The 16,550-nt window shown below is 43.1% G+C and overlaps 1 protein-coding gene across 3 annotated transcripts in view; it reads left to right on the plus strand.

Annotated features, from left to right (window-relative positions):
• The window catches only part of GRIN2B (glutamate ionotropic receptor NMDA type subunit 2B), a 203,290-nt gene that overhangs the window by 68,513 nt on the left and 118,227 nt on the right, over positions 1-16,550 (plus strand). Inside the window, exon 1 of one of the 3 annotated variants that reach the window (XM_052669474.1) lies at positions 15,550-15,632. The exons of the other annotated variants lie outside the window; for them this stretch is intronic. The gene's annotated coding sequence lies outside the window, so the exon portion shown is untranslated. Of the gene's footprint in view, positions 1-15,549; positions 15,633-16,550 lie in introns of those variants that run through there. 3 annotated transcript variants of the gene reach the window in all.

Genomic DNA, 16,550 nt, shown 5'->3' on the forward strand with positions numbered 1-16,550 from the left:
TCTGTTCTTCAGAATTAAAAGGATTTAATTCAGTTTAGTTCAATTTTCTTCTAAGGGTTGCTTTAATTTGGAAGAACTGTGTCCATTCAAGGCTAATGTGATTTAATGAATACATGCTAAACTCACAACTTTAGTTAATTTGGATTAATGTTCTCAATCATTCCTCTGTAGAAAACCCTTAAGACATATGGTAGAAATGGTCAAGAAATTACAAGCACTTCAGTCCTGCTCACGATTGAGCTCTAAGATGGCAGGGACCTTTTCTGACTGCTGGAAGCCTGGAGAAACATTTGGCCATGGCCAGTGCACTTCTCCCTGCTTTGCCCTCAGGTTCCAGGCTCAGATTTCCTGGCCTTGAGAAGCACAGGAGCTGAATGAGCTGTGGATGCCACACGGGTCACTGCAGGAAGGACGTGACGGTGGCTGGTGTGTCAGCATGAGGATTTAGTGGTACACAGCATGGCCATGAAGGCACTGTGCTGCTGCAGCTCTGCGCATTGCCACGGGAACAAAGTTGGATTCGTAATCAGGAAGCACATTAATGTGGACGTGAACATGCCGTCTGCTGTCCTCTTGGCCTCTTGCTTTCCTAGGCCTGGCTCGGTCACCACTGGGAAAGGAGCTGCTAGGGAGGGAATCCATTGGGCTGAGGGACACAGGAGAAGGGTCCCAGGGCCTGAGAGACTGCAGTTGAGATGTTTCCTGCTCCTCATGGAGTGGAGAGTAACCTCTGCTGAGGTGGAGGGGGCACAAAGAGTCTGAGAAGCTGGCAGCAGGCATAAGTGCTGTGGCAGCTGCAGTGGGAAACATCCTGAGATATTGGGTGCCCAAGTGGAGAGCATTGCTGTATGGCATTGTGGCATGGTGTAGGCACTTGGGCAACACTATCTGGCTAACTTGAGGGGTGGTACAATCATGCCATCACAAATTTAGCTAAGGGGCTGTACCAATACCACTCTTCATCTTTATGGATCCAAGCTAATACTTCTACAGGGTACTGATGTTTTGTGAGGGCTTACTAGGCTGACTAGGCTTAGCTCTGGCATCTCTGACATGGAACTCTGGCATTACCCAATCCAGGTATGTCTTTAAGAACTCTGGAAATGTGAGGATGCTGTTGGGAAGTTGAAACAATTGTACAGTGTGATAAAAAACGTTTTTTTTTTTGCAGATATCTGCAGTTTATGCAGATATGGGGGAGCAAACAGGTCCTGCCAAGCATATATCCTCTGCATTGAGTACATCTACTAATAAGAAGTTGCTAAATGAAAGTCTTTCCAGTTGTAATACCTAGCCCACTCAATACATGGAATGGAACACTTCAGGGAGAAACTAGAAGATATAGCAAAATCTCTTGGTGCTTGAAGAAGCAGTAGTCTCATTTCAGAGTTCACAAGGAATGAACAATGTTAAACTCTGAGGTGGTGGTTTGGTGCAAGCTGTTGGCTGGAAAGGGCAGTCCACTCACAGTCCTGAAAAATTCCTTACCAAGACTTACCTTGAATGGGACTGGTTTGCATCCTTTGTTCACATCCCAGAAAGAGAGACTGTGAGCAGCCTGCTTAAAGTCTTCCTGCTTTTTCTATCTGAAATGTTGTTCATCTTTACTTTAGATGATAAACTGTTGGGCAGCATCGCTTTGTGCTCTTGAAATGTTGCCGTCAGTGTGCTTGGAGGACTGAGGTCTTTTTCTGTTGATGTCCAGCTCACACAATTGACCTTGTGTAAGGAAGTGAACTGCTCTGTTTAGAGGAGCCCTGAGAAGGACTGAATCCAAAGCCAGGAGGGCTTGTATGATTTATCTCTGCTGAAACAGACTGGCTGGTGCTAATGGAGTGAAGTATAAGTCTCCCCAAGAGTTTAAGAGACCCAAGAGTTTGCTTGCTGCATAGCAATGAAATAGGAGAATATGTAATGGCTGTGCAAAGTCTCACACAGCGGGAGGAACTGAAGGGAAAAAAAACGGATGAGGTTTAACAAAAGCAAGTGTAGAGTCTTGCATCTGGGGAGGAATAATTGCATGCACCAGTACAGGTTGGGGGATGATCTGCTAGAGGGGAGCTCTGCGGAGAGGGACCTGGGTGTCCTGGTGGACAACAGGTTGGCCATGAGCCAGCAGTATGCCCTTGTGGCCAAGAGGGTCAATGGCATCCCGGGATGCATTAAAAAGAGTGTGTCCAGCAGGTCGAGGGAGGTGATCCTCCCCCTCTACTCTGCCCTGGTAAGGCCTCATCTGGAGTACTGCATCCAGTTCTGGGCTCCCCAGTACAAAAAAGACAGGGACCTGTTGGAAAGAGTCCAGCGGAGGGCCACAAAGATGGTGAAGGGCCTGGAGCATCTCTCCTATGAAGAAAGGCTGAGTGAACTGGGTCTGTTCAGCCTCAAGAAAAGAAGACTGAGAGGGGACCTGATCCAGGTCTGTAAGTATCTAAGGTGTGGGGGGCAGAATGGTGAGGACGGACTCTTTTCAGTGGTGAGTGGAGACAGGACAAGGGGAAACGGCCGGAAACTGCTGCATAGGAAGTTCCGCACAAATGTGTGCAATAACTTCTTATGGTGAGGGTGACAGAGCACTGGAACAGGCTGCCCAGGGAGGTGGTGGAGTCTCCTTCTCTGGAGATGTTCAAGACCTGCCTGGATGCCTACCTGTGCGACCTGCTGTAGGGAACCTGCTTTGGCAGGGGGGTTGGACTTGGTGATCTCTGGAGGTCCCTCCCATCCCCTACAATTATGTGACTCTGTGATTCTGTGATTCGTGCCCCTCATAAAGGAGATTTAGGGCTTTCAGCCATCTGTATGTGGATGGAGTTTGTATGTTTTAAAGTATACAAATGCGTAAAAATGTTACATTTTCTTTCTTCCTTGGATATCCTAGGAATGCATTAGAATGATGAATTCCATAGGAAAGAAGGCTGATAAGGAATATCAGTGTTTTCCCACTGATAAATACAGAAGTTGTATCTATAACCTACCGCTGCATGCATGAGGAGGCTGACCACACTAACTTCCACCTATAGAGAAGATCAGACTTTGAAATTGGTGGGATTAGCCTGATGAGTGAGAGAAGAAAGAGATTTATTAGCAGCTCTGAGAGTAGAATCATAGAACCATTTAGGTTGGAAAAGGTCCTTACGGTCATCAAGTTCAACCATTCACCTAGTGCGCATACAGTGCCCATTACCAAACCATGTCCTTAACTGCCACATATCTTAAATACCTCTGGAGATGGCAACTCCACCACTTGCTTGCGCAGCCTGTTCTAATGCTTGACCACTCCTTCTGTGAAAAAACTTCCAAATATCTAATCTAAGCCTCCACTACCACATCTTGATACTGCCAACTTACTGCTTGTTACCTGAGAAAAGCAGCTGAATTTCCTGCAACCTTCCTTCAGATAGTTGTAGAGACTGATGAGGTCTCCCCTAAGCTTCCTCTTCTCCAAATTGAGCAATGCTAGTTTCCTCAGCTTGTGTCTTGCTTTCTAGCCCTTTCACCAATTTTGCTGCACTCCTCTGCACATAATTGATCAACTCAATATTCATTTCTTGTAGTGAGGGATCCAAACTGAACACAATAATTGGGCTGTGGTTTCACCACTGAGAACAATCAATTTCCTGGTTTTGCTGGCCACACTTCTGATCTAAGCCAGCCTGCCACTGGCCTTCGTGGCTACCTGGGCACACTGCTGGCTCACGTTCAGATGGCAATTACTGGAAAACAAAGCAAAAACAGCTGGACACACCAAATTAGCTGTAGAGCACTGGATTGATATCCCCCATGCTAGGTACTTTGTTCACCAAACATACTCATTCTGCACAGCTACATGCATTGAAGAGTGGCGGTGCCAAGATGATGAATATACATATTTCGTTGTTTCTTCCACTCTTAGCACATAGAAAAGAAGGATGTCCTCTGACATGGCGGGTGCACAGCTGCTGCTGTAAGCTCCTGCCTGGTGCAGATGGGTGCATAGTATAAGGATGTACACATTTTACATCCGTCAAGATAATGAAGAGATTGAGTTTCTTGCACTAGCCACTAGACTTGAAGGAAAAGGTTTTCAGCTGAGTACTTCTTGGAAAGCAGATATTCAGAGGTTTTCATAGAATCATAGAATCACCAAGGTTGGAAAAGACCTAAAAGAAACCCTAAAAGATTTTGTGTGAAAAGGAGAAAAGACACTTCTTCATAATGTGCAGGAAGCTCAGAAAGGATACCCTGAAGTTAGATGACCATAAAAGATGAATCCAGAAGAACAGTATTTTGTGGGATAGAATAAGCTCTGTTAAATACATGTCTGTATTCCTTTTCTCCATAATTTGAAGGTATTAAGCTCTCTTCACTTGGGGTGTGGCCAGGCTGTGTAGTGAAGCAGCTTGCGTAATCCTTGGCTTCTCTCTGACAGTACTAACCAGAGGCTTAATTAACTGTGAACGCATGTGTGGTGATGTAGATGCTAATTCTCAGGCTAGACTGCGCCATCACCTCATTTCATAGGAATCACTGTCAAATGGTAATCCACTCCAGGCGCTTCTGGCCTGAGTTGGAGTGGAACAGGCACATTGGATATGAGGCAATTTGCCTATCTTGAGCTATCATGCATGTGAGCTGCCTACGTGCATGTGCCCATGTTTCCCTCTCTCTCTATACCTGCATGCCCTGGAGAAACTACCTAGAGGCAGCTCTGTACAGGACAAGGGGAAATAATGAGACAGAATGAGTCAAAGTGGAAGGAAAAGACAAAGCATTACAGCCAACGGCTCTTTGCTTGCAGGAGGTGCATTGCTGGATGTGGCTTTTTCTTTCCCTTCTCATATCCTTATTTGTTCATCTTTTATCACAGGCCCTAGCCAGGCAATGTTCAAACTGAATAGCTCGTTTCTCCCCAGCTTACTGTAGCTCCTGCTGATGCTTCCATCTACTTCCCACTCCCCTGTTGTGCTGGAGTGTGTCATTAAGAAAGAGGACAGACAACTGGAGACACAGGAAAACAAGATGCATTGGCTTTGCCTTTGAATCAGTCAAAGAATTATTTCTATACTTTACACGCCTCACCCTGGCTTTCATTCTCACAGATGCTTTTGATACTTTTATTATTAACGGTCAGCAGCGGCAAATTCTTCTGCTGCTCCATCAATCCTTTTCTCTGCTGTGCTGAACTTCAACAGAAACGTCATTGCCTTGTGTGCATGTGTGATCTTGAAAAAGATATGGCAGTTGAAGCCCCAGCCTCGGTTTTGTTTAAAGTACAAAACCTAATATAAATAGAAAAACTTAAAGCTCAAAAGAAACACCTTATTTATTATGCTGCTGTTTTTGAGTTATTTCAAAGGCATATTGAATATATAGGTGGCACCTTCTATGAACATGCAGGTAAGTTTTTTTAATAAAAAAAAAGAGTATTCAATTACTTGTGCTCTGGCACAGAGCTAGGCTGACTGGAAACGAGCTCACTAACGTTTGTTGCCCAAGAGAAGAGAAAAAGAGAAATGCAGAACTGAAACTCGCAGTGTCCTTATTGCAAAGTCAGATGGACTGATTCCCTCGCTAAATCCTCTTCATTGAACTATGAAGAGCATCAATGTTCATCTGCTTAGAGCATGGAGATGGATAAAATGGCCCTTCCAGCACCAATCACTGTAGCAACTGTGAATACGAAGTGTTCCTGGAACTGTGGGGAGATTGCAAGCTTTACCTCTGCAGATCTCCTATGATCCACTCTTTCACAAATAATGAAATTCCAGTTCACTGGAGTTCAGAAATGGCTTTTCCTAAAATAGCTGGTTTGTGACAATTTCGGTCTCATTGTCATAACAGCAAGATGTATGGCAAATAGTTGTTAATCATCAGGACAAAGAAAAGGAATTAAAAAGCTGTGATCCCAAAACAAAATAATAGCAAGCAGTAATTCAGCACATGTGAATCTGGCAGAAAATCCTGTAAGGGTTTGGATGGATGTGTGTGCATGCAGGAGACTTCATATATTTATCTGAAAAGCTGTAGGAAACCTCCTAGTGAAGTTCTGAGACTTAATAGATGGGAGCTCAAGCAGAACATTTAGAGAGGGAGATTCTTTCCTTTCTAATATCTGTGTAAATAACTCCATGCGCTTTATTGGTCTCAAAGTCTACACAGTGGGTAGGAGGAGAATCAATAATTGTTTAAAACTTTGTGAATCAATTAGATGAGCAAGACAGGCATGACAGCAGATTTCTGTTACAGATACTGCTCACTGGATGACTAGGAAGGAGAACTAGACAGGGAGAAGATAGGTACTGCCATGCTTTCATCCAGCCTGGAGCACAAGAGGCAACTATCTCTAGCCACAACCTGTGCTGATGGGGATCAGGCCTTCAAGCATTACAAAAGGGGCTTGCATATTGAAATGCATACTCTTGTTAAACTAAGGATTCTTACTCTTTAGTGATACTGTTGCTTTTTGAAACAGGGTTTGAATTCAGAGTCCAAGCCATATGGCTCAGGAATTCACCTCTGGTTCTTTTTAAGCTTAGAGGCTGCCCAGGAAGGTCACTGTCATCAGAGGCTTTCAAGAAAAATAGATGTTGTATTGAGCAACATGGTTCAGTGGTATGGTGGTGATGGGTTGATGGTTGGACTAGATGATCTTACTGACTAGATGATCTACTGGTCATTCCAACCTTAATGATTCTAAGATTCTATTAGAGAGTTTTCATCTAGATATAAAACCAGAAAGGATGCCACCACAGGCCAGGATTAGAACTAGTTAGTTCTCCTATTCTAGACATAAAGTGTCCACTCAGTGCTAATGCATGGATGCCTTAGAGCTGTCAGGGCTTCTTGTTGCCTGCTGTGGGCATGCACATGATGTGCTAATGAAGCAGCTGCTTGCCAGCAGGATGTCTAAACAAAAGTGGACCAGGATACTGTTTCTTCATGTTATGCCCAGGCTCTTTTTATTTTATCTTGGCAGCATGAGGAAGGTGATAAAAACCCTCTTAAAACACACCACATAGAGCAGGCTTTTTTGCCTCATGCATGGCTGGGTTTGACATTCCAGCCACTGGTGTAAAACACAGGTTGGAGTGAGCTGAAGTGAGTCATGCTGGGGGGAGTTCAGGGCAGGGAGGGGGTGTTCTCTGAGCAAGTGGCACCTCCTTACCAAAGTGTTAGGATCTAATTTGGAGCATGCAGTGAAGGGTAGAGTAGATCTTCACTGTCTCAGAAAGCTGAATTAAATGGCTGAATGATTACTCCCAGGCTAAGTAAGAGAAAAGGTGGGCTAGGAGTCCAGCCCCCTTCTTCCTGACTCTGAGGGCAGCCTCAAGGCAGGAAGCCAGTGACCTTGGCTAACCAAATAAACCTTGCTGTGTGTGTGGGGTTGAATTCCTAGGTAAGAATAGTGATGAATACAGGAAAATAATAACGGAATCAAAGGAAGATATATACTCATTATGTCCCTTTCCCACCATGGTAGAAAATGGTGCCAAGGAGCATAGAGGCAGTCAAGAACTACCTGGAGGAGGAGGCCTGGGTGTGCAGAGGGATGATGGGATGTCTTGATTTCTGCAAGAAAGATGCAGTGTCTTTTCTTTGTAGATTTGGGGTTGAGTACCTCAGAGTCTTCCAGACTCCTTCCATCTCAGAAGCCTCAGCTCACACCTTTCACTCTGTGTTGGGGGGAAGTGAAGGTTTTGATTGGCCTTTGTCCCTTTTGAGAGGGAACAGAGCTCTTCCTGGTCATGCAGGTTAGAGTGGAGTAAGAACAAAAGGGGTATTATATATATATATATGGAGATAAGGGGATCTTATCTCCAAGGAGCCTCAAAAATTGCCCATTCCCTTACCTCAAAGACAATGAAAGACCAATCACACAGGTGAGCACCCTAAGATGTCCCTGCAGGCTCCCATTGGTCAACCAGCACAAGAGGTCCATGTGGGTACCCTGTCAGAACTCCTCTTCCTGAGCATCTCTGTAGTCCCAGCAGGCTACCAGTGAAAGTGAGGTGAGTGGATGGAGGTAACAAAGCCCAGCCCCAGCCATGACAGCTCTGACACCAGTGGATGTGCCATACCCTGTACAGTACTGCAGGGAGCAATGCAGTGCCATCCTCTGTGGCTGCCAGCATCCAGCATCAGCTCTAAGGAGCTTATGGCCATGGCTATATTACGTGTGTGGTTGCTAGGGAAACACTGGTTCTGAACTGGAACCAAAGCGGTGAGGGCTGGGACTCTTTTTTTTTCCTCTCTCTCTGACTCTCTCTCTTTCTCTCTCTCTTTTTTTTTTTTTTTGGTAAACATTTAGAGCCTTGGCTATGTCTCTCCTAAAGAAGAGACAGCTAATTATGGGGCAACAGAAAATCTGCAGTCTCTGTAATCTAGTCAGATCTCAGCTCTTGATTTTACCTCCATTTTATAAAGGCTGAAGCATTTTTTTCCTCTTTAGCTTAAGGAAGCTGAAGGGCACATCTACACAAGCTTTACTTTTAACTGCTTGCTCACACTGCACTCTGATCTAACAGAGGCAAGCCAGCTCTGATCCAAAGTGTGTGTAAACTAAAAATGATCTAAAATGGTTAACAAGGACAATTTCTAAAAAAAGAGTAAGTCCTGGTCAACATTACCTTATATTGACTACTTTACTTTGCCTGTGATCCATTCAGCTCAGAGTATGGGCACAGCTGACTTCACTGTCCATAAAGGCTGAGTAGACCTTGGCTTCATCAGTGCTGCAGGTGCTACTTGTGAGGACACAGAGGAACCAACAGATTTTCCTGCTAAACATTACTGCTTAAATAAGCAATGCAGAATTTGCAAGAAAGGAAAGCATCAGTACTTCATGATTGATAAAAGGAACGAAGGCCCTCACAGACACACTATGGGTATAGTACTCAGCTGGGCTGCTGTGAGAGGAGACCTTCATCTCCTGAGGGGCTCTGATGGCATTGGGCTCATTGCTGAACTTTCAGGTCTTATCTAAATAGACTCTGTGAACCTTTGGAGGTTCAGATCAGGTTTGCTCATAATAAGAGACCAAAGGAATATTTGATGAAATGGAAGAGCAATTAATTTAGAAATGATAAAAAGAAATAGTATTTCATCTCAGATAGTTCATTTGCAAAATTTACTCAATGACATCTTGCCAAATACTGTGACTGGACTTTTTTAAGAGTGCTGGATAGTTTTATGGCTGCTGTTGATTGATATGGCTATACCAATGACATACCATTCAGCTTGCAGTCAGAATTCAGTCCTCAGTCTGGAGGGCAAGTCAGCCAGAAAAGAATCCCTAGGCAAACACCATGATGTAATTGGATGGATGAGTAATGGGGCAGTCTGACTTTCTTCTAATTGTTATGGGCTGGCCATATCAGGATATTAAGCCAATTAGTGGTCTTAGCGGAACTGGGAGAGGGGGAACTAGGCCTATGCTGCCCAGTGTGGTAGCAATGTGGCTTAAGGGGGGTCTACCCAGAGTGACCAGTGGTTTGATCCATTATATGTAAGCTCATCAAACAAGGAAGTACACACATACCGAGATGAAAAAGGGAATGCAAAAGGCACAATGTGAAAATTGTTTATCCTGGCAGCTTGCTAACTGATATTTCCCCTCTGTGGAAAAGTGCTGGCATCCATATGTGATGTTTTGAGAAGCTGGTATGGAATACTATCATATATTGGTCTGCTTTGGCCAGCGATTGCATATAAAATTCATAGATGATGGACCTTCCACCTTTGACAAACAACCTTTGGGTTTTTTTTAGAATTCTTTACACTAGGCAATTATACTTACCTGCTCAACTCTTTCATTTTTTTTACTAACTGCATGTAGTAAAGTGAAACATTCCCAAGATACGGTGTACAAAATCTAGAGTATCTCTTGTTTCCTCTTTTGCAAAACGTTTAGAATGAATTATTTCTGCAGACTCTTACATGGAAACTGGAAAACACTTAGCTGTTTTCAGCCCTTGAGTCATCTTTAATCAAAAACCTTTTTATTATGGCTTTCAGGAGCTACTTGGAGCTAGAGTACTTGCAAGTTGTCCCTGGGCTAGAGTTTGGCAGCAAACCAGTTTTCACTACTACTAAGAGATTAATGCCCAAATCATGATTGAAAGCTGTGTGTATGTTAATACTTAAGTATACAGTTAATGTCACTATACATGTGAATCTTGGTTACCCATTATCAGAGTATCAAAACTGAGCTTCACTGGCAATTCTAGATTTCTCACTGCGATAATTCTCAGCAGCCACAAGGGATGACTGCTGCCAGCAAAGTCCTCGAGAGTCAGCAACCATTCTCCTGAGTGCTGCAGACCTTTTTGTTGGCCACTTGGAAGCCCCTCCTCGCAGGGAGCATGACAGCAGCATGCTCACCTGTAATAGAAGGTTCTTATAACCCTCTACTAACTTGTCATGCTGTAACTGGTTTTGTACAGTATTCAGCCTGTTAAGTCCTGCTGATACCTTGTCAATCTGGGCTTTGTTTTTGCCATGACAAGTTTCAAATTGTTGTGTCAGCAGTGGAAAGAGTGAGGCCTGGTTTCCTCTTGTTTTGTGTTCTGCGTCCCTGAAGCACGCTTTTTCCAGCTATAACAACCTTAACTTTCCTTCTTCTTCCTTGTGATGTCTTTTAGTATGTAGTGTGCCACGTGGGTGCACAATGACCGTGCAGTAGCTGACTGTGTTTTGAGTCCTGCCTGCCTTTCCATCAGCGGGGACACAGAAAAATGTCTCTCTCATCCACCAGTTTTCATAATCACTTCTCTATAACACAACCTTTGAGATGTGTCCTTTCACATAATAAGGCCAGTTCTGTAGTTATTACTAGAACAAGTGAGGGAACTGATAAATAATGTGGTTATATAAACCACATTTATGCATCTAACAAGTTCAAACTTCCCATTGACAGCACGTTCCCAGGGCAGCTCTGAAGATTTGCACCAAAAATGATTTGCTCATCTGAGAATCAGAGCACTGGGAAAGGATTGCAGGAGGTCATCTGCTCCATCTGCTGCACAAGCCAGTATCAGTAACAGCCCAGGGAATCTATTGCAGTAAGATAAGAGAGTTTTGAAATCCCACTAAATCAACTAAAAGGGTGAAGAGTGACATCAACAAATGACACATTCTAACATGCTGCAACTTTACTTTGAATAGGTTTTGTTGTATGTGTTTTTGTGGACGTAGGTTTTGTGTGTATGTGTGTGGTGGACGCAGAGATGCTGTTCTAGAACCCAGTCCCACCATGTGTCATTGTGTTCTCACACACCCTGCTGCAAGCACTCAAGGACAGAACTCACAGGATGAGGCAGAACACAATATTAAAAACAGAGTTTTATTGTACTGAGTTGTTGAAAACTAAATAAAAAAATTAAATGTGAGAAGAAAAAACAAATAAGCTGAAGATTCTGTCTCCAGGCTAGCCTGAGGCAGTGATGCATTTGTGGTAAGAATAAACAGAAGTAAATGAACACTTAAGCAACAAAGATTCTGATTTCCTGTCAGATTTGTTATAACAAACGGACTCAGAAATATAGAAAATTTAATTAAAAGACTTTGAACTGTTGCAGCATTTTCCATCACGAACAATAAAACTCCCAGTGAATCAGGTATCCCACCAGGACTGTGACAAATAGGTACACAGTGGTGTCTCAATTTTGAAGAAAAGAAATACTTTGGTAGGGAAATTAAAGTCTGTGTTTTCCCAGAAGTTATTTGGTTCTTGCTTACCCCTTTTTGCCCCTATAGAATCTGTGGTAGGCAGTGCTGAAGTCTGAACAGGAGGCAGCTCTATGTGATTTGCTGTAGGTCATGGAGGAATTTTGCAAATCAAGACAGTACTAAAGACACAAGAACAGCTTTTCTTTTAAATCAGGAAAATGAGAATAGAATTTTGGAAAGGGATAATGGCCTGAGTCATGAGGATCATAACTGGGGCACTGGAAAGGAAGAACTGGGCTGACCCCCGTTAATAAATGATGGCTATGCAGAAGCCCTATTAGTACATCAACAAATGGGGTTAGGTATCGAATCATAAAATCATATAATGGCTTGGGTTGGAAGGCATCTTAAAAATCATTTAGTTCCATCCCCTGCCATTAGGGTATACTGATGTTCCTTAAAGCCTAACACAAGGGAGCAGCTCCCAGAGCAGTAAAAATTGCATTTCCTTTGCACCTATGCAAAGATAGCAGCGTAGGACATTTTGGGGAAGAAAAAAAACAACAAGAGTCAAATATGAAAAGCAAACACATGCTCCTTAGATTCCTTGTGCATAGCTTGGCACACCTGGCTCTTGTGCGGTCTGGCTCTTGCACTAAACTTGCTAAACAACTTGCCCACCGCTACCAAAAATCTGTTCAAGGCTCAGCCATCGTATCAACTCAGCATGACATAGAACCAGGTTACATTTGCATCACCTGCATGGCGGAAACTTAGAAAGAGAAATAAAATGCCTGTCTCTGCACTTCCTAAGTCAGCAGCTATGGGTGGCCCACTGCAGTTCTTCTTAGGGGTCCTGCCATTTCCTCTGCTTTAGGGATGTTCTGAAGTTTTCTACATACTGAGAAGGAGTTTTGCTCTCAACAGAAAGATGTTTGCAAGGCAGTAATTGCTTTTACATGCCTGGGGAATCCAGAGAAGCTGTTAGGAAGGAACTTGCAAGAAAAGCAATTTGGGAACCTCTCTGTGACCTGTCATAGCTAAGGTAAACAGCTTGCTAAAGGGCAGAGTTTGGTTTCAAGTGGTGCAGCTGCAGGAGGGCTCCTCAGAGTGGTCTGCATCTTAGCCAAAGGCCTGCAACCTGGACCTGGTCACAGGTCCAGGTCCAGAGTCAGGTTGTGCCCAGCTCCCCATGCAGCACCTGCATGGGCCTGCTGCTGAGGTACAAAAGGCACTCGACTTCTAAGTTGTGGCAGTAATACTTGGTCACTTCTTGAATCTTGCACCATTTCTGTGAATCCCCTCTCCATCCACATATGAACTGTCTCCTAAAGAGTCCTCTGGATGAGTGCCTTTGTACTGAGTACAATCCAGCCTCCTTCCCTAAAGGGTTAAACATGCTGGAGGGGGAGGCAATACTTGTCCCAGCAGCGGCAAACTTGAGCAGATTTTCTGTGGGAAGCCATCTGTCAAGCTGGGGAGTGGTGCTGTGTCAATTGATCAGCTCCTCCTCCAGCTCTGCTCTGCAAACTACGGCTTCCTGACCTTATAGGGTGACAGTGGGGGAGTAGTAGGATCTCTGGAGGCACCGAGATCCTGTAATAGAGGCTCTCTTCTCCCAGACTGGGTGAGGGACACCTCTTCTGCATCTTACTTTTCTCTTGAAGCAGCTTGCTACGAGGAGCCCAAGTTTATGGGTGAAAGGCTGTAGGATGAAAACAAGCCTTTTTCAGGGGATTGTATTACACCTGGGTGATGCACAACATAAGGAACTACTTCTAACTCAAGCTATCTCTATCCCAAACTTAAATCTGTCTTTTAATAGCAATGGTGAATCACGTTTTGGGTGCTACAAGGTGAAAAAGGAGAGGGTGAACTATGAAATTTCTGCAGTATTAAAATAGGAGCTTGTGGTGCTTTCTGAAACTTCAAATTTCTGGAGAGACAAAACATTGCTTTTTGATTTTAAATTAATAAAGCACTAACAAACCAGTAGGCAAAAAATGTAGATCTGCCTCCTAATCTAAAGTCTTTCACTGCAATACCACAGTGAAGTCAAATTCCTGCTCTGATAGCCCCGTGATTCTCTGTCAGTTTAGGTATCTTATCTTTTTCCCTGGTTTTCCATTAGGTGTGGTCAAAAATAAGGAGAGAAGTCATTTTTCTGTGTTTGCTTTTTTTTTTTTTTTCCTCCTAAACTGCACTCACGGAGATTCTCATTGAGCTCCATCAGCACTTCTCCTGATTTATTGTGAAAGGAACACTTTTTTCCACACTGTTGTATGTCCTTCCTTCATCACCCCTCTTTTTTTTTTTTTTCTTCTGAGTGCTGAGTTGGTTAGGGAATGAAGAACAGTTGGCTAGCCCAAGCATTGGTCTAATTAAGTGCAAAAAAAAATCTTGCCAAGCCAAAATCTGGGCTGGCTTGCACTTCCTGAATGCTTTCATTTTGAATAGAAGTTGCATCTTCTTGCAGCTTCTGTAATAAAGATGCGAGTAGTTGTGTAATAATGGTAATCACATGCACAGCCAGATGGTTCATGCTCTTTGATTTGAGGAGCGATGTATCTATTTCTATGTAAAGGTGAGCTGTTAAGCTGGGTTGTAGTAAATCTACCTATTTTGTGTATTGATATTTGATGTTCTGCTATGCTCTGGTTAGTGAGGAGTGCTGAATTTTCTGCCTGAGTTTTTGAGAGAGAATTTCCTTCAACTGTGCTGTGCACTCATGTGGAATGAACTGTCAGCATGTGCTTTAGCTGGAGCTTCTGACGGGGTTTTGAATCTCAGAGACGGCAGTAGCTCCTGCACCTTGCTACCATGTCTAGTAACTCCTGTGTGTGCATGTCCTGCGTGTGCAGCCTTGAAATAACTATTGGATTTACCATCTCATATCCCTTCCTGATCACCGAGGAAAGCATCCAGACGTCTAGATCCCGTGTGTCAAATCTTTCTGTAATTCAGTAGTCAGGTCCTTCAACTCTTAGACTCTCTGATAGAAACTGTGGAATTTTGCTGTCCATGCAGAATTTCCTGTGCATAAAAATAGAAGAGCTTTTGTTGAATTAATATATAAAAAAGTAGTTATCACTCACAGTGTAGCAATCGGTTTGCTACAGGTGGCATGCAAAGGCACAGTGCAATGAAGGGTATTGAAGATGCTTCTTCAGGCTGTCTTCGATATCAGGCAAGTGCTGTGGCAGTTATTTAATCTTTCATCTGTTTTTTCTGATTGTCTCTGTAAGCTTCAAAGATAAAACATATCTCTTAATTTTTTTCCTGAGCACAATTGTAGTTGGGGAAGGGCATGAATTCCAGTGATCAGAAAACTTGAACTGTGTTCCACAGATTGTGAAGCTCAGTTGCTGCTCCTGTTTCCAATTTGCCTTCTTTTTTTTTCTTTTTTCTTTTTGTGTACATTTATTTTTCCAGTGAGTAAAGAACAGCCATAAGAGAACTTTCACGAGTGGGTGGTTGAAGTGAATAGAGGTTAATCACCAGAACTCACAGGAAAGGCTTGGGGACCTCAGAGTGAGAACTCCATATAGGACATGACCAACTGGAAGTTGAGGAAAAAGAATCAAGGCTGGTCAGAAGATCAGAGTTATTTTTTTTCCTGGAGTTGCTGAGCTTTAGCATATTTTTACTGATAGATAAAATGGCAATAGGTAATAAAAAGCATGAGTAAAGAAGGGATGGACGCCTGATTAACTGACACCATTGTGGAAAACCAGCTTTACCTGCCAAACTGTCAGAGAGTGACTTTGGTAGAGAGTTGGTGTAGTGGAAATGCTAAGTTACAGCTTGAAACAGTGATTGAACACCTGGTGGGAAGGCAGGACCAACCCAGGGTAGCTCAGGTGCATGCAGTGCACCTGACCAGAAGGCATGAAGCCAGGATCCAGCCCTTCCCAGACTTTATGTAAGGGTTGGTAGCGGAGGCAAGAGTAGCTTGCTGGAGATTCCTGTTTGCCTGAGGTCTTCTAAGGGTAAGCATACTTTTTCCTTTGTTTCTGTGTTCATGGCTGCTGCATTTGGGGCTTGTCCTCATTTGCTATAGCCTAGGACTTTACTATCATTGCTGTGCTTTTCATCACGTTACAGCATTACATTGGGAATATCTTGAGGTAATGTTTTTGGGCGTTTCCACAAGGAGTTCCCCTAATCTAAAACTCTTGACTGCTTCCTTTCGGATTTTTGGTTCAGCTTTTCTGGCAGGGAAGAAGAAGCGGTGATTGGATTTGGAGGGTTTCCTTATTGTGATGTGAATCTCTGCAGAAAGATAACAGTAATTCTGCCTTTTTTGTTTACGATCAAATCCTAACCTGTCGAAATCAGTGCGAGTTTGCAGTTGGTTTTAAACAACAGAGATCAGATTGTAAGAGAGCATATTAAGAAATGGTTTTTTTTGTTTCTATCAAGAACAGGGCAAAAGCAAGGATTTGGATTTTACTGAATCTTTCAGATATTGAAATGGTGGTATCTTGTAAAAACTCAGGATGAAAAAGGCTTACACTATGCCACTGAAGAGATGATCTGTGCAAAATGCCTTTGGAGTCTTGGAAGTTATAAAGTGGTGCACGTTCTGATTCTCACAAAGATGAACCTGGCATGACAGAAGGCAACGAATGAATACTTCATAAAATATATGACATATGTTATTCTATATGGCATTCTATAAAATATGACAATATACAAGACCCTAGATGGTTTAGATTTTTTTTTCAACTTTAGCATGTTCTAAGTTGTTCTGAAATGAGACTTCGTAGTTGTAGTACTTCATGCTACTGTTTGTTTTGAGAAGAAACAGAAGCAGAGGTTCTCAGATTTGTTTGTGTTCAATGATTGTACCTAATCTAGGTGCATTTCAGTCTGGATATTAAGCTAGAGTACTGTCCCAAACTTAA

This window comes from Tympanuchus pallidicinctus, unplaced genomic scaffold (assembly GCF_026119805.1).
Source record: "Tympanuchus pallidicinctus isolate F22 unplaced genomic scaffold, pur_lepc_1.0 scaffold8, whole genome shotgun sequence".
NCBI classification, from domain to species: domain Eukaryota; kingdom Metazoa; phylum Chordata; class Aves; order Galliformes; family Phasianidae; genus Tympanuchus; species Tympanuchus pallidicinctus.